Source organism: Mirounga leonina, unplaced genomic scaffold (genome assembly GCF_011800145.1).
Source record: "Mirounga leonina isolate KUSES-001 unplaced genomic scaffold, KU_Mleo_1.0 Mir_151, whole genome shotgun sequence".
Taxonomy (NCBI): domain Eukaryota; kingdom Metazoa; phylum Chordata; class Mammalia; order Carnivora; family Phocidae; genus Mirounga; species Mirounga leonina.
The window spans coordinates 51,196,737-51,219,032 of NW_023270377.1; the positions used below are offsets into that span (position 1 = coordinate 51,196,737).

A 22,296-nucleotide genomic window follows, 5' to 3' on the forward strand; every position below is an offset into this window, starting at 1 on the left:
AGCAGGCCTCCCGCAGAGCAGGGAGCCCGATGCGGGGCTCGATTCCAGGACCCTGGGATCATGACCTGAGCCAAAGGCAGATGCTTAACAATTGAGCCACCCAGGCGCCCCGTGACTTCTAATTTTAGTCAATAAAATAATCTTTATTAACATACAATATTAACAATTTTATCTTAATTAAGATATAATCCTTATTATTTTGGGACTCAAATTTGGACCAGACTTGGCAAATGGAACCACATCAAGCAAATTTCTGCATCCTTTTGACATAATCCGATCATTTTCAGAACACTTTCCTACTTTCTGGTACAATAAGATGACCTAGGCTCACTCTCCTCATCCTAGCACTGGAATCAGCCATTTTCCTGAGGAGTTCTCATTCCAGTCCAGTCCTAGAGACTGGTATTTATAAGCTGGGATGTGGTCAGTGTATATGTAGAGCACCACTCCTTCTTTGCTTTTTATCTTTTGGGGTTTTTTTTAGTATCATCTTAAATAGTAAAAAATTAGAAATAATTTAACAATTATCAGAGGAATCAGTTAAAGTATGTATATGGAATGGAATACTATACAGCTATTAAAAATAATGAGAAATATTTATTGTACTGATATGGAAGAAGGTCAGATATATATTACATTTGAAAAAAGTGAGTCAGTTAAAAGTTTGTATAGTTTATTTTAAACATATGTAAGTGGATATATATTCAAATAGAAAACATTTTTAAATCTGGAAGATTACATACCAGACCACAAATTTTTTTTAAAGTTTATTTATTTTTAGTAATCTCTACACCTAACATGGGGCTTGAACTCAAGACCCTGAGATCAGGAGTTGCATGCTCTTATGATTGAACTAGCCAGGCGCCCCAACCACACCATCTTTTCAAATTTCTGGCAGTGGAACAGAAATAAGATTGAACTTTCATTTCCTTATAGGTTCTTATAACTTTTTTTTCCATTAAGCATTTATCAATTTTTATTTAAATATAAATCTATAAACAATAATTTCAAAAGAAAATAAAGACTGTTTGGGTGTCAACGGCTTGCAAGAGAATAAAAGTAATTTATGGGAGAGGTTAGGGAAACTCAACAATTGCTAAGATTAGTTGTCACTAGTCAATTAGTTTGTAATAATTGCCTCAAACAGTAAGTTAATTTTCCCCAGGTCTCATTTATGAGCCTCATTAGTTAAGTGTTTTCATCTGTAAATAGATTTTCACTTACCAGGGCACAAACTTAACATATGCCCATATCAAGACTAGTAGATGCCACTGAGGCATGATTTACATTCTCTCGGCCCACTCTTAATTTCAGCTGAATCTACAAGGGGCAGTTCCGTGCCAGTCTGGACTCCCCTTTCACTGACAGTAAGCAGCCTAGATCACATGCAGCATACTTCCACATTCAGCCAGGGGCCACTCAACTCTAAGATGACTTGGTCCTCTTACACTCAATACCAGGAAGCAGGGAAGTGAGAAAGCTCCTCAAAAATCCTCCAACAATGGTGGATGGGAGCTTGAGGATAAATGCTGTAGAAGAGACTGGTAAATTTGTTCTGAAAAGGGCCAGGTGGTAATTATATTAGGTTTTGTGGGCCATAGTCTCTGTGGCAGCTAGGAAGCTCTATCCTTATTGCCCCAACACAGCCTTAAGCAATAAATAAACAAATTAGCATGGGCTGTGTTCCAATAAAACTTTATTTACAAAAAAGCCACTGGTCAGATTTGGCCCACAGGCCATAGTAGGCCTACCCCCGCTCTAGACTCCTGCCTTCAGGTGGACAACCCTGGGAGGCATGTTATATAGGCTTCTGAGGAAGCCCCATTGGAATTGAGACTGTTGCTCACAGCAGTGACTTGGGTGATAATCCTTCATATTGGCTTTTTCGCCTTTTCTGTTCACTCTACCTGCTTCTTCACTCTTGCTCCCTATGGTAGCTTCTACAATAAAGCTTCGACATACACCCAAGTCCTAATCTCACATCATAAATAAAAATGCTGAATTTCCACATTAAATTGTGTTGTGAATGAACTAAGAATACAAGTGGAAAAGGTACCAACTTTTGATTTCTATGGAGTCATAAAAAGACAAATAAATGTAGAGACTCTGCTGCAGACAATACCTCACACTCCAAAGAGGCCACAGTTAAAGTGTAAGGGGAGTAGGAAGGGAGGTAGCATCATGCTCTTATTTTTTTTACTGTCAAAATTACTTAAATGATCTCCTGTGAATAGTGTAGAATTTGGTGGCTCTCTGACATTTTATACCGAGAAACAAATGATACAATACAGATCTAACCTTAGGGAAAGTGTATGGTAGGCAAAGTTTGTCTTCGATACCTACATATTCCCAATTAGGTCCTGCTTCTCTGCTCTCCCATGCACCTATCCAGCAGTGCTTATGCTGCTTTTTGATCATCCAAAGCTCCTCACTGCATCAGAAATTCATCCATTCAACAAATAGTTGCTTTGTGTCAGGCACTGTTCTAGGCACCAGAGACACAAGAGTGATCAAAATGGACAAAGTCCCTGCCCTCTAGGAGGTAGTGTTTAAGTGGCAAGAGAATGACACAAATAAATACACAGTTAGTCAAGAGGTAGTCAGTGCTATGAGGTAAAAATAAAGGTAGGTAAAGGGGATGGAAGGTAAGATGCTATTTTGTATAATGTGCTCAGGGAAGGTTTTTTGAGAAGGCGATATTTGAGCAGACACTTGAATTAAGGTGTGCAGATAACTGGAGGAGGACCTTTCCAGGCAGAAAAGCAAATGCAAATGCCCTGAGGTAGCAGCAAGCAGGAGGCCAGTGTAGATAGCTGTGCCTGAGGCCCATCCAGCAGAGGGTAAGACAGGAGATCTGAGGAGAAGGGAGGGAAATGTGAGGGACAGCAGGAGGGTGGAAGAAGGGAAAGATAATTAACATGGATTTCATTTTGAAGAATCAGATGAGTTGAGACATTAACGTTGAGAGGAAGGCAGTTGCCATTTACTGACTCAGAGAAGAGAATGAAAAGAAAAGGCTTGGGGCAAATTCAAATGGTGAGTTTTGTCATATTAGATTTACAATCCCTATTTGATATTAAAGAGGAGATGTAGGATATATAAGCTTGGAGTTCACAGGAGTGATTGAGATTGGAGATAAAAAATATAGTTGTTCATTTCTAGATAGATCTTAAAGTCATGGGACTGGATGTAACCAACTAGAGTAAAGAAGAGAGGGGTCCCAGGACTGACCCTAAGGTGCTTCAATACTAGGTTGGGGGAAAAGATGCAGTAATTTACCTTAGCTTTAGATTTCAGAAGTTGGGAGGGGGGATCTAGGGGGAGAGAGAAAGAGAGGGAGAAAGAGTGAGAGCAAGAGAGAGATGAACTAGCAGTTTAATATGTTCATACTTGGGCTCTTTTTTTCTCTTCTTTCTACCTCTATCAAAGTGTACCCTTGGAAAACACCTCATAGATGCGGTAAATGAAATGATCCTAGCATTAATAGCAGCAACTTCTGACTGAACTGTTAGTATTTTAACAGGAACCCTTAATGCCTAGGACACCAGTCTGGGATCATAGGGAGTGCTCTGAAATGTCCATTGAAAGAAATGTGTTGAGGTGTTGTTGATACTGATACGGGGATGCGGTATATAACAGGGGGTGAGAAATCTCCTGACACGTGAGCTTGAAGGTAACTCTAAAAGAAGTATACCTGAAGTAAAATAATCCCATCATCTTAAGTAAAGAAATGAAAGTTTTAAATTTTGATAATGAGATAAAAATACCAGAAGCTATTCTTTAAACAGAGGATGCACAAATGAAAACACAGGTAATGACCACTGGCAAAATTCTCAGTGTAGACGTACAGATTATTTCTTTTCTTGTGAGAGAAGAAGTAAAGATTAAAATGAGTAATAACTAATACACTGTGACATTCAGTTTGGGGATAGCAAATTTAAGTAAAATAGGCTGTTTTAATTTAAAACAAAACAAAACAAAACAAAACAGAACTACTGTTTCGGAATTACCAGGCAACTTTAAAGTGTAATAGGAATAATTAGGGAAGATTCTTAGAACTAAGGGAATTTCTGGGAAGATTTTTAGCTCTACTTACAAAAATGTATATATTTTTTGCTTTCCCCAATAGGAGGCTCTGCTTTTGGCGAACTTTGTCACTGCTGCATCTGCAATGATTAAGCACTAACTGTGTGCAAAACTTCATGACTTTTCATCTCATCTTTATTTATTCTGCTTGTATCTAGATAATTTCTCATACATCTGATCATGTGTCATTTCAGTTTCCTAGTTTCTGTTGTACTGGCATCATATCTGTAAGAAATATTTAATTCCTACGTCATTTTAATTTTTTATTTTCAAAACAAATAAATGAACAGGACAATCAATATTAAGAGGCTATTTATCCGATTTTTTAGGATAAACACATAGAAAGAGGAATATATCTGCCAGGAGAGTATAGGTTATGCTGTAGTAACAAAAAAAACAAAACAAAACAACCCCGAAATTGCAGTGGTCATAACCACAAGAGCTTCTCACTCATGATATTAGGCTCACTGCAAGCTAGCTGTGGCCCTCCTCTATGTTTTCTTATCTCCAGGAACTAGGCTGAGGGACGTACTGTTTACTGGGATGTGGCTGTTCTTGAGGCAGAGAAAGTGGCACAGCCACACACAAGCTGGCTCCTGAAGCTTCCACTGAGAAGACACACGTTAACTTCTGTTCGTGAACATTCCTAAGTGCAACAGGAAAGGAATGTACATCCCTCCCATCGGGAGGGCCCTGCGGTGAGGAACACTGTAGGCAGAAGAATTAGAAATACAGCTTATTACGAAGGATAGAGAGTTGAAGTCAGAAATGTCTTTGTCTTTCCCCTCTTCCAATATACTATCTTTTCTTTATTTCTTCACATCTGGTACTTTTCTCTATTTACTCACATTGTCCAATGAAGTATTTCTCAGCCACCAGAGTTCCTAATAATTCATCTTAGGATTCATACCAACTGAGAATCGAGCAAATTCTAGAGCTTGGGCCGTGGGCGTTCTTACCATTGGCTAGTTCTCATCTACTCCTTCTGTATAACAACTCTTTACCCTTTTTTCCCCCCTCGGTTGTGGACCTTGCTATTTAAATCTGCCCTCATCTAACATCACCTCTGCCTCTATCTCTTGAGTCCTCACAGAATTTTTAAAGAAACCATAAATGTCCTCACAGCGTTAACATAATGAAAAGAACATACTGTTGGAAGCGAAAGGAGGTCTGCGCTCACAGCTGTGCAACTATCTAGCTTTTTCACTTGAGGCAAGTTAACTGACAGTTGAAGAACCTCAGTTTGCTTATCTTACAATGGGAACAGTCACATCTATGTTAAACGGACTGCTGTGAGGATTGAATAAGAGCATATTTACATAAAGTGCTTTACAAATCCAAAGGAAAGGGGAAAACGTTAGTTGATGTTACAGTTGCTGTTCCTCCAGAGGAGTTAGGAATACACAATCCTGGCATTTTATTAATTCAGAAATGAGGGTAATAAAAAAGTTTTATGGGGCCCGAACATGGTGCTGTTGTTTATATTTTCTAGTGACTCAAATATCCTATTTTGGAAAGGGACCAAATGATGAAATAAGTGGAAAGAATCTTCTAACCTACAGGCCTGGCATTGCTGTAGTATATACACGAAAGATCCGACTATAACAGATGAATTTCTACTTGTCAAGGTTCCAGTTCCTTTTTGTCTACAATTTGTCAAGGTTCCCGAGTGACTTTGGTGGAAGCAGCCTCATGTTAGCAATTTTGTCCCTGGTTAGCACTGCTGTAACTGATTAGCTCCTGAGGTAGCTACTCCACCAGGTCAGGATCTACAGGTAGACATCTATAGAAATTTACCTGTCAGCATTTCTGATAAGACTAATCTGCGAGGCCTTAATGCAGATAAAATAACAGGTCCTAAATATATCAGGTCTGCACACATCGGAAATTTAACACATTTCATATACATCTTCAAATTTCCCACCATATGGAACAATAATTCTGAGGTACTGGCATGACAGAAATCACAGTAATCAAACGTCACTGAATAATGGTTTACATTTGCAAAGACCTTTCCCACCCCATTTGGTGCTGCCAAGGCTTTATCCAAAGGAAATCTGTATGGATTGGGAAGAGTATTTCTCCAGATTTTTTCAGCTTAAACCAAAGAGGGAAACATCTGGTCAAACTCATTTATCACACTGTTTGTCTGTAGTATGAAACATTCCTTGGCCATATTCTTAGCTAATTTGTCCTTGCCAGTAACTCAAAGACCATAAAAAAGTAATAGAGTAGGAAAACAGATTTCAAAAAATTCAGTGAAAAGACAGGTAGACTTCTAACTTAGGGACTAAAGAGTTACATGGCATATGATGGGTAAGATAATTCTTTCTTTTCCTTTTTTTTTTTTTAAGTAGGCTCCACGCCCAGTGTGGAGCCCAACGCAGTACTTGAACTCATGACCCTGAGATCAAGAGCTGAGCTGAGATCAAGAGTGGGACACCTAACCCACTGAACCACCCAGGCGCCCCCTTTCTTTTTTAAAAAACATTTTTTTGAGGGTTGGAGATGTGCAAAATATGTTGCTGAAATTCAAATATCTCAAAGAAAAAGAAAACAAGGAAGCATTAGTGAAAAATCAGTATGACTGTATAAGGAGGTTTCTGATTAATATCTTTCACTTAAAAAGCTGTGCAAGGGGCGCCTGGGTGGCTCAGTTGGTTAAGCGACTGCCTTCGGCTCAGGTCATGATCCTGGAGTCCTGGGATCGAGTCCCGCATCGGGCTCCCTGCTCGGCGGGGAGTCTGCTTCTCCCTCTGACCCTCCCCCCTCTCATGTGCTTTCTCTCTCTCATTCAATAAATAAATAAAATCTTAAAAAAAAAAAAAGAGATACAAAGATGTGCAAAAAAACAAAGAGGAGACTTAAAAATAAGGACTAATTCAAAAGAGTGCACCAATAGCTAGAAATAGTATCAGAAAGATTAAATTGGAGGGGGAGATGAACCATGAGAGACTATGGACTCTGAGAAACAAACTGAGGGTTCTAGAGGGGAGGGGGTTGGGGGGATAGGTTAGCCCAGTGATGGGTGTTAAGGAGGGCACATATTGAATGGAGGAGCACTGGGTGTTATACGCAAACAATGAATCATGGAACACTATATCAAAAACTAATAATGTAATGTATGGTGGTTAACATAATAAAATAAAATTAAAAAAAATAAAACAGAAAAAAAAAAAAAAAAGCCTGACTAAACTGAGGGTTTGAAAAAAGTTACCGGAAACAGCCCATGTGACTTTTTCAGCTGTTGTTTAGAGCAGGAAAAAGAATAAAAAGAAAGGGTTAGAGTCAATGTTAGAGGCAAATGATTTCAGGTTTCTAGATTTCACGAACAATATCCAGACCCTGTTTTACTTTCATATTTGGCAAGGTTTCCAAATGAAAATGGAAAATCAACAAATTATAGATGCAATCATGGACCAAGGTATGTAAGGAGGTAATATGAACCTTCTGATAGCTACAACTGAGTTTGAGTCCCCAGAAGCATGAAGTGTCATTCTGGGATGGCAAAGAAACTTTTATCAGTTGTCTAAGATGTCCTTGGAACTATTCCAAAAATTCATAGAGCCTTGCAAAGTTTCCTGGAGACTTGAAGGATAATAATAGCCCCATTTCAGAAAAGTAAAAACCTACCCATTGTGAAATGGTAGAATACATTATTATGTAAATGATTAATATTTAGAAAAGAATGTAAGATTTTGTATGGCTTTTTTAGGATATAACATTCCAAAATATTTGATTCTACTTTAACAGAGTTATTAGGTTGGTATGTACAAAATGTTAAGATTGGTAGAAGATGTTTTTAGAAAAAGGAATTACCGTCATAATACCCTTATGGATAAGCTGGTAATGTAGGTGGGATAATAGTCCAGTTTGGTGTAGTTACTGCTTATTTAACAATCATGGCTAAAACAGTGATGGCTACATTACTTTTAAATATTCACTTGCTTTATTTCTCATGGATAGAGTGCATGTTAGGTTATGGGATATTGAAGATCTCCCTTTCTTCCTGATGCTGTCCGAAACTCGCAGGCAGTTTGTATTGGCGGTGAGAGAGCCTGTATTCGTCCTCAGGATGAACACAGATCCCACTGGAAGACTCAGTAGTACAGAAGGGAAAGCAGTGAGCTCTGTTCTCGTCCTCACTGTACCATTTGGTAGTTGTGTGGCCTTGCTAGCATCCCTATCTATAAAACAAAGATACAATAAATCAACCTTACAGGTGGCTGCAAGCTTTAAATAAGATCATAGTTTTCAAAGGTTTTATAAAGTGTATCCAGGCATGAAAATGCAAGGTAATGGTACCCACAGTATCTCTGTTTCAATCTGGAATGAGAGCGACCATGGAAGACCAGAGGATTCCTTTCCTGAATCTGTCCTAATCAATACTTTGCCCATGGAAACAGAATAACTATTAGATTTTAAAAGTTTAGCAATGGGTAGTCTCAAGATTCAGAACTTTCCCCCCGCAACCCTGCCAAAGCATACTTCCAGGCAAAAATACCAGATCAAAACAAGAAGAAACTTAGCAGGAAAAAAGCTCTGCTACCTAGACTCAGGCAAATACGTAAGTACAAAACAGTAGGAGAAAAACAGCAGTTCCTGTGAAACACTGTGCCAGTTGAGCTGACCACATGGTTTAAAAGAATATTGTGAAGAGCGTAGATCCTTTCATTCTGAGATAATCAGACCGCATTGGCCCAGTGCCTGGAATGTAATAGATACATGAAAAAGTTACTTTGCTTAATTCAGCACTCCTTCCCCCTTAATTCAAGAGAGACGTCTGTAATCGGTACTGAGCACCGGATGCTGGCAGTGTCAGGAAACAACGATCTGCAGGAGGAACTGAGGGAACTGAGACAGGTTAACCTTAGGAATCAGATGAGTGAAAAACCTTAATAGCTGTCTTCAGATATCTAAAGGATTGTCAAGCATTGTTGTGGGGATTATTTTCACTCTGTCATTCCAGAGAGCAGAGCAGGAATCAGGGGGAAAAGCTGAAAGAAGGCAGATTGTTGACTCAAGGCAACAACTTTAAAATCACACTTCAATCTGCACCCCTATGAGAAGGGCTACCTGGTGAGAAAATAAGATCTCTGTTGTAGGAGTTGAAGCCAAGGCTGGCTGTAATCTATTAGGGAATCCTTACAACACATTTCTGCTTTGGGCTGGTCTCTAAGGTCCTTGCCGACTCTCAGGTTCTACGACTTTGTTAGAAATTTGACTTTCTTTTCAAGACTCTCCTATGTCCAAATGTTTATTTTTACTTATCTCCTTACATCGATATTAATAGACAGTTTGCAGTAGACAGTATATTGTTTTTCTGCCCATAGGAAGAAGCTAGTCAACCCTTAAAAACTGCTGATTTGTCATCTTAGAGGTTTCCTTACCCTGCAGAAGTAATGTATTGCACACAATTATGATATGTAATATGTCTATCTTATTAAGCATGAAAAAGCCATGTTTCTGCACTATTATGGTTAACTTTTCTACCTTAGAAAGCCTTAACGTTCATACTTAAGGTTACTATGCTAACCATAACTCAATTCTTGGTGACTATAAATTACTTTTTATTCCTGTATGTTAACTTTGATTCTTTATGTCCATATGATATCTAACTCTTCAAAGTAACAAACTGTAGCCTCTCCATAAAGATAATAAATTAAATGGGTTAAAGATCTTTCCCCCTAATGATTATAAAAAGAACTGTTTGAAGCAGATAGTGATACAAGCAAGAATAGGAAAATTAGTGTGTTGTGTGATAAGGGAGGGCAACACAGAGGGTCATGGTAGACAGAAGCATGGATTATAGTGAAAAATAAAATGACCATAAGTCAGTGAATTATATTCTAGGTAAGATATATAAACTCTGCTACTTCACAGATGATTAGGGATGGAAAAAAATACTTGAGCTGTATGCACTGACTTCCCCTTCCTATGCTCATGGTAAATATCAGCGATTAATTGTGGCAACATTTCCCTATTGATCTCAAACACATCTTCAGAATCCTTCATGACACAATACTGTAGGCAGTGACCATTAATTGATCTCAATTCTCAGTTCTTCTAGAAATGCCTTAATTACGAATGTTGAAAAGGTAATAGTCTCCATAAACTTTGCGTGGATCAGATTCTACAGTTCCTACAGATAGATCTAGGAGGTTCGTTGGAGGATTTACTAAAGGAACTGTGATTCTGACATTAGTGATTCTACAGGGGAAGGTGACCAAGTTTTATTGGGAAGGTGACCAAGTTTTATTGAAAAGACGGGGGCTTGGACTCAAGAGGAGCCCTAACTGTGGCACCTGGGGAAAGAATTTAACTTCTCAGAGCCCTGATTTATTTGTAAATGTATATAGCAATAAGATCAACAGTGTCATTCGGAGGAAAGCCCTCATCACATTTCATGACGTGTACTTGAAGAGAGGGGCAGCAGCTACGCTCCCCATGTGAATGGCTTCAAAACTGGTGACTCATGGAGTCTGGACTGGTGCAGCAGATCATCTTCATCTTCAAATGAATATGAAGTTTACACTGCAAACTTTATAGTTTAAGCTGTACAACTCGAAAGAACTTGATTAAGTCCGGCTAGAAACAAAGTTTGGGTGATTATAATTTGTTTCACTTCCCTAGCTAGATTGACATTTCCCTGAGGGCAGAGATAACACTTAGTTTGACTTCAAGTCCGTAAAAGAGCCTTGTATTTATGAGACTTGAAAACATTTTAAGATAAATTAAAAAGTTAAGGGGCGCCTGGGTGGCTCAGTCATTAAGCGTCTGCCTTCGGCTCAGGTCATGATCTCAGGATCCTGGGGTCGAGCCCTGCATCGGGCTCCCTGCTCCGCGGGAAGCCTGCTTCTCCCTCTCCCACCCCCCCTGCTTGTGTTCCCTCTCTCGCTGTGTCTCTCTCTGTCAAATAAATAAATAAATAAAAATATTAAAAAAAAAAAGATTAAAAGTTAAGTGATAAGGCACATGAAGGTTAATTTAAACCTAATACCTCTTAAAAACTAAAGATAAACACAGAAATGACTTCCACTGGTTTGAGAATATCATGACACAGATTAAACTATAGCATGGTGAATGTAGCTTAGGTACAAAGTAATATAATACCACGATTAAAGATGATAGGACTTTGAGACTAGAGTGGTTATAATCCAGTTCTACGGATTGAAAAACCAATGCTATCTTAAGAATATTATCACATATTTTCCAAAATTATTAATTATCAGATTAGACTACCCATAGAAATGATAAACTATCACCTAGATAGTTAACAAATGAAAATAGTTTTCTGACACAATTACCTAGGCCATTCTCAACGTCGCATTTATTAATCTGCATTCCTTTTGACTATAATTAGCATATTGCATATACATATATCTACTTTTAAACATTAAGTAGTACTAGAGTACTAATAATCATAGCAATAGTAATAAAAAAGAATAATCTAGGAAGCTATATATTATCTGATTGGGAATGGTAATTATAATAGCACAATAACCATTTCTAAAATGACAGTCAAGTGAAATTCATGTGGAATACAGGCCTGTGGATGATTTAGAAGAAAATACTTTGGAATAGAAAACTTAGAAAGGAAAGAAGCAAAAATGTAATGAGAAAGAAAGCAGTATCCGGTATACCCGTTTCTTCAAAACAGGTCCTTAGACAAGGAGAACTATATAAAAAAGAGATATACAAGACTAAACAGGGATCAATAAACAATAACTAGAAAAAAAATGATCAAGAAGGTAATACTATGGACCTTTCAGAGAGGATTTTGACAGTATGACAGGTCTCATCAAAGAGGCTACTCGAGTTAGGATCAAAGCTATCGTTATAGGTTGCACTACAAATTTTTTACGAGGGGGCATAGGACTATTGAAGTTTGTCAATAATTGTTTTACTTAAAAAGTTTCTTCTGAATATTTTATGACCACTGTGCTTACAGGAATCTTCTAGGTTTCTAAATGGGATCTAGAATTGTTAGCAGCATCATGTTCCTAATTTGGGTCCTCTGGTCAACTGGCCACAAGGATCTTGTATAATAATAAATTAGCAATAAAATATACAAAACCTTTTGCTTGTAGGAACAGATTTAAGCAGTTGTTTTGTTTTTGTTAAGAATCCTGGAGTTCTGAGTGTTCTTTTGTACATGATTGTTTGTAAAGAAATAGGACCGTGTGATATCTTGCAAACAGTGGAAATTTTTCAAGTGGTAACTTTCTCTTATTTCAAAGGTGTTAAATGTAGCAACTTCAGAAATGTGATTAAAGAAAAAAAGAAAGAAACTGGCGCTGCAAAACTCTGCCTCCCAGAGATACAGCCAGTAGTTGGTATGCTCCTGAGGGCCAGGCCCGGGTCCTCCTTGTTCACTGCTGTATCCACAGTAAGAGCATGGGATGTGGCACATGGTAGCAAGAATAAATATTTGTTAAATAAAATAAGTGTTGGCATTTTGGTGTATGCAGTCCCAGAATTTTTTTATATGTAAATATTCTTTTAAAAATGAGATCATAGTATGTGCATTTTGAATCCTGGAGAGGAACTGAATTTTGAACATTAATCTTGAATTGATAATACATTCTCTTAATACTATTTTGCAGATTCACGAAGTCTGACAATTGGAAGGGAACTCAAGCCATGTAGTCCAAAGCTTTCATTTTACATACAAGGGAAAACTTGGTCTTAGAGTGGTGAACAGATAAAATGGGGTTCTAAAACCCAGGCCTCTAAATTCCAGCCAGATTTTTTTTTCTGTCATATAATATGACTCCTTACACAGTATCTTCATTCAAATTTTTTGAACTGAAATTGAAAATTCATGGGTTTTTTTTTAAAGATTTTATTCATTTATTTGAGAGAAAGCACACATGCACACATGCACGTAGGAGCATGAGTGGGTGTGGAGGGACAAGCAGCAAGCAGACTCCCCGCTGAGCAGGGAGCCCAAAGTGGGGCTTGATCCCAGGACCCCAGGATCATGACTTGAGCCGAAAGCAGACACTCAACCGACTGAGCCACCCAGGTGTCCCAAAATTCTGCTTCTTTAAGAATTTGGGTCACTTATATTTGGGTATTCCTTTGAAAACTTCTCACTCTGATATAAACTTTAAAGAGTTTGGCTAAATTCTCTGTGAAGATACTTAGTGCATTATAATTACCAAGTCTAGGTAATTTCAAATATTTTTATGTCTTCTGTTATTCAGTAACTTCTATTTATTTTAATATTTAAACTTTATTTTTTAATTCTACTTCAAGATAAATACATATTTATTATAACTTGATTGATATGTGTTTTGAAATCGCCAATGGCTTTTCTATTACCAAAAAAAAAAAGGCAAGAAATCTCTATACTTAAAGTAAGTTGCTGTCCTTCAGAGGTAGCATCTGCTTTCCCCCAACACCAGTCAGTAATTAGAAAGATTTATTTTCCTCCCAAATATTTCCATTCTTCATGTACACTGTTTCTTGTACCATTCATCTTACTTGACATAACATGATTTCAATTAGGTTTTTAATGGTCGAGATACATGTCTGAAGATTTTGAAGGTGAGTAGTTACAAGTATGCCCAGTATTTCCTGTCAAAATGCTAATACCTCAGGCTATTTAAGCAGTAGCCTCAAAAAAGGAAACATCAAATTAAAATAATTATCAGGGTATATTTTGAATGTCACCGTGCAATATTATTAAACATAATCAGAATAAACCAAGTCAAATTAACAAGGCAACAGTCCCACATCCATCCCCCCTTCTCCGCCCCATCCCCGTTAAAAGTGATCTTCCAAGCTGGGAATTTACAACCATCTGTTTTTGAAAGTGTACATGGTAAATCTTTAAGCCATCTTAGTCCCTTCCTCCTCCTGCTTCAGTCATTTTTTCTAGACTTTCCGAACATGAAAAAATAAATTGTAGTAGCCAACCCCCTTCCCTCCCATCCTTTTAAGTGTAGACTTTTTTCCTCCCTCCTTTACAATATTACAGTATTAACTCAAGGCTTTGAGGAAGTCTGTGGCCCTTTCTGACAAAATGAAGAAAATGACAAAGCTGTAAAACAGATCCTGACTTTTTGTGAGAAGTGAATAGGGAGATGGAAGAAAAGGAGAGGGAGGGTGGTGGAAAGCAGGAAAGAAAGAATATAATGATAGAGATACTATGACTGTCATTTGGCTCTCATTCGGTAGCACTGCCTAACTATTTTTCTTAAGTTTCTTTAATTTTTTTATTTTTTTAATTATTTATTTATTTTTTTTTTTTACTTACAATCAAAGGCTGAACAAGAGCTGGGGTAAGCAACTTCTCCGTATCCTTTCTCCGTCCTCCCATCCCGGGTCTGTGATCATCTGCTCTTCTCCAGCCCGGAACTATTTGCAGTGGGGTTTCCAGCTTAGCTTTCCCTCTAATTGCTATCCATCTGTTTCCATTAAGCCTGTAAGCCATTTGTCTCATTTAAATATCTCGTTCCTTTTTCTGAACACTTCAAACCAAATTCTGACCTCAAATATTTACATAGCATTTCCACAGATTTCTGCATCTGAGGACAGTGTCTTTTGCTTTTTTTTTTAAAGAATGTTATTCAGCACCTTTCACACTGTGAAAGTGCTAAATATGCAATCGTTATTACTTTGATAGTAGGGTCGTAAAAAAAAAAGTTGAATGGAGCTTTAAGTTCATCCTTTTATAAGATATTCTATAATTTAATCTAAGGATTATAGTATCTTCCTCTGATCCAACCTCAAGAGAATTCTCTCTCTCACTCTCTCTCTCTTTTTTTTTTTTTTAACATTTGAGCTTTTTCTTTTACTTGAGGTATAGTTGACACACAGTGTTACATTAGTTTCAGGTGTACAATGTAGTGATTCCACCCGTCTATGTGTTATTCTGTGCTCACCGCAAGTGTAGCTGCCATCTGTCCCCATACAACGCTATTACAACACCACTGACCATAGTCCCTATGCTGTACCTTTTATCCCTGTGACTTAGTCAATCCATGACTGGAGGTCTGTGTCTCCCATTTTGCCCCTCCCCCACTCCCTCCCCTCTGGAAACCATCCGTTTGTCCTCTGTATTTCTTGAGATATTAGATCTTAAAAATATGATTAAATAAAACTAATCAGCAGTTGGAGTTATCACAGTAGCTCTAGAGTACTCCTCCAGCAATCTAAAACAATATTTCAATGACATCCCTAATCTCTAAATTCTGCCTTGTTACATATGAAATGGAAGTCTCATAAAAAGCCACAAGTGAACAGATTCCACTCCACATTCACTATGACGTAAGCGCTAACTTATTTTCCCAGAGGTAACTTACTGGGCATAAAACAGTTCCTCCAAAGACAGTGATGACAACAAGACACATGCGCACACGCACATTTCACGTATCTGTGTTTAATTGGTTGCTGTTTCTGCAGTGTGAAATCAGCAATGTTGCAGTCTCCAAAGAATCTCCTAAATGTTGCTTCCCCCCTTGTTAGCAGGCATCTGTCACCAGTAATCTTAGGTGACTGTTTAACCTGTGAGAAGCCAAAAGAAAAAAAAAATTCAATATTTTCATCATATCCGTTTCTTGGCTCCTGTATGTTTATTTTTAAAGCTCTTTCCATCAACTGTTTACTTCATTGCTGTCCAAGGTCGTCTTCTATTCCTCTAGGCATCTCTTCTATTACCTCTTGATTATTGTCTCTTATATGCATCTTTTACATCCTCCCCTTTGTACCTTTGCTCACGGAGTTCCTTTCTAATTAAGTACCTGTCAGTCACTTTTCCCACAGACCAACAGTTCAAGACCCAGTTCGAATTTAATTCCAGCCAATGATTCACTTTGCTCTTATCAAGTTACTCTCTTCCTTCCATGTGCTTTCAGTCTTCGAACAGAAGCAGGTGTAAGTGATAACTTACCTTTTGCAGTTTTTCTCTTCCCAGCATCTCATCATACTGTACTTGTTTGTGGGCTTTTCCTCTGGTTGTCACTTCAACCGAGCTTTATGATCTGCAAGGAAAAGCAAAATTCTCTTGTTAGTAGCCTCCCATCCCGGCATATTCCCATACAGGGGAAGTTTTCAGTAATGCTTCTGGAGTTTATCTACAGGGATACTTCTTTTATGAGAAGAATTCTATTTACCAGGATTTTGTATTAATACACACTCTGGAACTTAATTATGATAATATCTTCCGGATCCACTTAAGAGATTGCCTTATAATTGAGAGTGTTATAGATGTGGTTTTTCTGAATTTCATTAAGTAAATATTCCAGGAGAGGGACCAAGATGATTCTTCCCTATAATAAAATTGATTCTAAAATCAACAGTATTCTAGCAAGGCTACACAATCCACTTGCCCCAGCCCCCACCATATTTAAATGTGCCTTATGGATTTCTACCCTGTTCCTACTCAGGGAAAAGTTGGCAAAAGGGGAACCTTGTCAGAGACTTGGTAATTCAAATAGTCAGTTAGGCTGTACAGTGCCAAACAGCCAGTGTAAGGTAAATTCCTGTGTAGTTTCCTTCTTCTGGCCCTTTTCTCCCTCCTACCGCATAGTTCCTTCTCTCCCTCATTTTCATGATCTCTTTCTTGGGCTCTTTCCCTTTACTGTGGTCTCTGGGTCCCCTTTCCAGTTTGGGAGCTACCTCTCCACGTTTGTTTTTATTCATTACCTCAGGAATTTTTCCATTTGGGAACTACACATTTCTACATATTAAGGCATCTTTTGGTGTCTCTGTCTCTGGATAATCATGAAAATATTCCTTTTGTGTATTTTGCTAATTTCTTCTCTCAGTCCCAAAATGTGCCTTTCTTTCCCATCTTGTTCTACAAAGTCTGGGCACATTGGCTGGTTTAAGACTTACAAACACCTACACAAGATAAAGGCCAGTTGGTAGCTAGCTTGTGCATAGAAAGCTGGGGGGGGGGAAACTATCTCTCATCTCCTTTTGCCTTGCTTTACTTAGCATCACTTGAATTCCCTTTAGCTTCCATTTTTTTGTCAACCTTCAACTTCCTTCCATTCTCTCTCAGCCAAAAGCAAGGACAATTTTTCTACCTTCACTCCTTAAATTTTGAGTCAAGTCCATTATATGCCCCAGTGATTTTTCTTGGACACTATTGACATCTGATTTAATTGGTTTGACATGAATTAATCTTGGGATTTACCTGTAGCCTCCTTTGTAATTCTTTGTTTGGCTAGTGCTCAAGTCTTGATTTTCTTGGCAGTAAGTTCTGAATGGAAATACCTAGTTTTCAATGTAATACATAAGATCTCCTAGAGCCTATTCACAAAATTAGACAAGTAGATTATGTAAATTGACCTATAAAGTCTTCTTTCCTCCACTATCCAATCTGTTCTCCAGGTTCTGATAAGAGATATAGATCAAGACATGGGAACAGTGTAGAGTATTTTTCACTGGTAGTCTATGTATAGATATTTTAGTATATGTTCATGAATATCCATTCCTGATTTTTAGGTAATTTGTCTTTTTACCTTGAATGTCCGGTTAAAAGAAATGTGGGCCTTTTCTATTTTATTCCATCTCTTTCAGTGTTACTGTACAATTTAATTTGTATGTATTGGCTTTTCTTCTTTTCTTCTTGGCATCAAATTTGGTATGAAATACCAATACTAATATACTAAATGAGTCTTTTCTTTTTCATTACCCACAACTTTCATTTTCTTTTATTTTCAAAATCCAACTCCCTATTAATAGTTTCCCTTTTTCTGTCTTTTACTTTATAAGTTCTATACTCATAGTCTTTACTACATATTAAAAGAAAAATGAAGAAGTTATGTAGCATAGAAGGCTTAAGGAATATTTCTGCCCTTATTCTAATTTATTTGCAAATAAATGATAGTTGGGCATTTGGCTATCTGGGTCATACTTTCCTCTAGTTAACTTCAAAATTATAGATTAAAATGGAGTCACTTTGCCACTAGCTACTTGGCTAGGTTCCAAGTCTTGTTCTATCTTGCCCATTAGGGAGCTGGGTCCCTGTTCTACATGTTTGTGGCTCCTGTAGAATTAGTTTTCCTGGCCTTTGATGCTAGAGCATCAGCCAGCTTAGGGAGATATTATAAGAAAAGGCCTATGACAGTATTAGTGTAGAGATAGAGATGTGTTGTTGATGGTGCCATTTACTATCTCAAAGAGGGTTCACTTTATAATGATGCATGGGAGAGATGTCTTGGCACCAGATGTCAGCACCAGAAATAACCACATCTCCTGAGCATTTGGACCCCATGTATTATCAGCCAATCATATTTTTCCCTTCAGCTAAATTTGTAGTCTTTCTCTGGCAAGTAAACTGAGCCATATGCATCCTAACCTCACTTTGAACTTAAACTTACTTTTCCTACACTCATTTTCTACTTATCACAGTTTCTGTGACTATCTTCTGCTATGGTGCAGCTATTTATAATAGGGCATTGTAATCCTGTTTGGAAAGCAGAGGGGGTATAAACAGACAATCCAATAAAATCACATTGCCTATTACTTGCATATAACTCTACAGGTATACTTTGAAGTAGATATCTATCTCAACTTGAGAAAAAAAAATAGCTGCAGGATAGAAAATGATGGATATTGAGGAATCACACAAGTTTATGTTTGGACTTTAAATGGTGTTAATTTTTAACAGTAATTTTCTTTAAGACAAGGAATTAGTATTTTTGAAATAGAAACATGAAATTAGTTACATATTTAAATATGGAAAGTAAGGCAAGCCCCCAACACTTGCATATTAAAAATATTACTGTTAATTAAAGGTTATAATTTATGGGTAATACTAAAATTATCTCAATAAAATACTATTTATGATTTTCAATATTTAAGACAGCTAGCTCTTAGATTGTTATTCAGTTGTTCTTATAAATTGTTCATGAAGGCTTATTTGCAATTATTATTTAGAATTATTTTATAATTTTATATTTGTGAAGTTTAAAAATATGTTTATATGAGCATTTATTCTCACAGTATTCAATATCATGCTCTTACTTTCCAATTGGTACAGCTATGGACATTTTGAAATTCTTCCAGATATCCTTGTGGCCCTCTGCATTTGTTTCAGGGCGTCGAATAGTGACAGGTAGGTGTTTGCTGTTAGAGATCTTTTGCTCCTAAATGTAAAGCTTAAGAGTTTAGCAGCACCACAGCTAAAGTGCCCTTTAATGGAAAGGCTAGAAATAGAAATAAAATATATCTTTTAGGTTTCTAAAAGGAAAACTGTAAAAGGCATACAGTATTTGCATTTGCCAAGGGAGCTGGCCACTTTCGTGAGTTATAGTTAATAGGATCCATCAATGTCAGCAAATATGTCCAAGCCATTTGCAATTTGGAACCATCACCCTTCAATTAACGACTCATTCACCACACACTCGTTTTGATCATGAGAAATTTGCTCTATTTATATAAACTACAGCTTTTAAAAAAATGTCAGTTTCACAGACCTTTAAGTGGGCAGCTAATAATTAAGAACTGATTTTTTAAAATGGTAATAATTATGACAATGGCAAAGTGGTTAGCATTTTGTAACTTAAAGTGCTTTCTTATATTATTTCTTTCATTCTTCAGAATATTATTATTTCAAATTTACATATGAGGAAACTGATAAGGATCTCACCTAGGGTCAAATAACCAGTAAGTAGAGTAGCAGGGACGTGAAGAGAAGCCCTCTATTTCAGGTCCCATACTGTTTCCAGGATTCTGCTCTAGATCTCAGTTATATATCATCTGTAATATCCAGTTGTGCTTAGGAGCATCATGAACTATTGTTAAATAAAGTTGAATCGGATATTAATGTGGAATTTTGATAACCCTTCATAATTATAGTAATTAATATAAAGCTTATTAATTTTTAATTTTTAAATTTGGGTCAAATCCTTTTTATAGAACACATTTGTCATTCTGTTATCCTGGGCAATATGAAAGATCTCTGCTGCTATTTACCTTGGTTTACACAATTTAGAATTGCCCCTTCTAGAAGCAGTTTATCACAGATTAATTCCTGAAATTTAAAGCATGTTTCTCTTGCATCTTATTCACGGCCACAAAAAAGTAAAAAGATTACTTGAGAGAATCACTGACATTCAAAAGATAAAATATTGATTTCTTGTTTTAATACAGCATATTGAAAAAACACCTGTGTTATTTTTAAACTGCCAGGGATCTGAATATTGCTTCATTAAGGTATAGGTAGCTCAGGGGCTCAGTAACTAACCTTAATATAAATTCCTTATTGGAATAATATAAATCTTTGGGTTTACTTTTCTTTTACAGGGTTCAAAATGGTGACAAATTTCAGACACCAAACTAATGTTACATTCCTTGGTGTAATATGGTGTTCCTTAGTCCAGACTGCACTGCAGAATCATCTAGGATAATTATGATCACCCTAACCCAAAAGAGTCTGAATCACCAGAGACGGGGCTGGACATTGAACATTTTAAAAACTTTCCACTTAGTTCTGGGGCGCCTGGGTGGCTCAGTCAGCTAAGCGTCCAACTCTTGATCTCTACTCAGGTCTCAATCTCAGGGTCGTGAGTTCAAGCCCCACGTTGGACTCCATGCTGGGTGTGGAGCCTACTTAAAAAAACAAACAAAAAAACTTTGCACTTAGTTCTAATCTGCAGTCAAGGGTTAAAAAACATTAATATACTTGAGATTCATATTGGAAAGGAATGATTGTTTTCTCTACCACAAAAATCTCTCTGTACACAGCCTTTCTTCTTAGTTGGTAGCCAACCTTCCTTTGCGTTGTACTTTGTTTTCAAATGCCCTTGGCAGTCCACGGCTCTTCTGACTAGAAGCCTCAGTCACTCCCCAGAAACGCCTCCCAAATGAAATTAAAATGAAACAGACTTTATTTTGAAATAATTATAGACTCACAGGAAATTACAAAGGAAATAGACAGAGGACCTGTATAGCTTTCACTCAGTTTCCCCCACAATTGGTCCATCTTACATAATTATAAAACAGTATCAATGACAGGACTTGAATACTGACACGATGTATGCATGTAATTCTGTATTTTCTCATGTGTAGGCTCCTGTAGCCGTCAGCGCAATCAAAAGAGAGAACTATCCCATCACCACAAAGATCTCCCTCCTGCAACCCCTTTAGAGCCACACCCAGTTCTCTCCCCCACACCACCCCTAACCTCTGGCAACCATTAATCTGTTTCCCATCTCTATAATTTTGTCATTTCAGGAATATTATATAAATGGACTCACAGTGTCTATGTCCTTTTTGAAAAAAATTTTTTTTCACCTAGCATAATGTCCTTGAGATCTCTCCAAGTTGTGTATATCCATAGTTCATTTCTTTTTATTACTAAACTGTAGTACATTTTGGTTGTTTCCAGTTTGGGGCTCTTACAGTAAAGCTGCCACAATAATGTTTCATTTCTCTGAGATAAATGCCCAGGAGTGCAATTGCTGGATTATGTGGTAAGTATATGTTTAATTGTTCTAAGGAACTTCAAACTGTTTTCCAGAGTGGCTGTACCATCTATATTCCTACCAGCAATGTATAACTGACCAAGTATCTTTGTATTCTTGCTAGCATTGAGTATTAGCACTATTTTTATATTTTATCATGCTAAGAGGTTTACGGTGATACCTCATCACGGCTTTAATTCGCGTTTCCCTAATAGCTGGTGATGCTGAACATTTTTTCACATTTACTTGCCATCCATATATTCTCCTCAGTGAAATGTCTCTATGTTTTTTGCCCATTTTCTATTGGATTATTTGTTTTTACTGCTCAGTTTTACAAGTTCTAGATGAGTGCTTTGTCAGATTTGTTTGCAAATATTTTCTCTTACTCTTGTAGCTTGTCTTTTCATCCTCTTAACAGAATCTTTCCCCCCCAAAAATTTAATTTTGATGAGATCAATTTATTGTTTTTTCACTTCTATGGATTATATTTTTGGTGTCATGTCTATGAACTCTTCACTAAGCCTCGGGTCCCCCCAATTTTCTAAAAGTCTTATATGTTTTCTATTTTACATTTAAATCTGATTTGGGTTAATTTTTGTGAAAGTTTGAGGTTTAGATAGAAGTTTATATTGTTTTGCCTGTGGATACTCAGCTGTTCTAGCACCATTTGTTGAAATGCCTATTCTTTTTCCATTGAACTGCTTCTGCACTTTGGTCAAAAATCACTTCCCCACCAGGCCTCTGTTGATACCACACTGGTTGCGACAGGGAGGGACATCTCACT

At 37.3% G+C, this 22,296-nt stretch overlaps 1 long non-coding RNA gene across 1 annotated transcript in view; it reads left to right on the forward strand.

Moving 5' to 3' along the window:
- LOC118012269 overlaps positions 1–21,514 on the forward strand; it is a 37,338-nt gene extending 15,824 nt beyond the window's left edge. Inside the window, exon 3 of the long non-coding RNA XR_004679661.1 lies at positions 19,088–21,514. This is a non-coding gene — a long non-coding RNA (uncharacterized LOC118012269). The remainder of the gene's footprint in view (positions 1–19,087) is intronic.
- Positions 21,515–22,296: the final 782 nt, after the last annotated feature.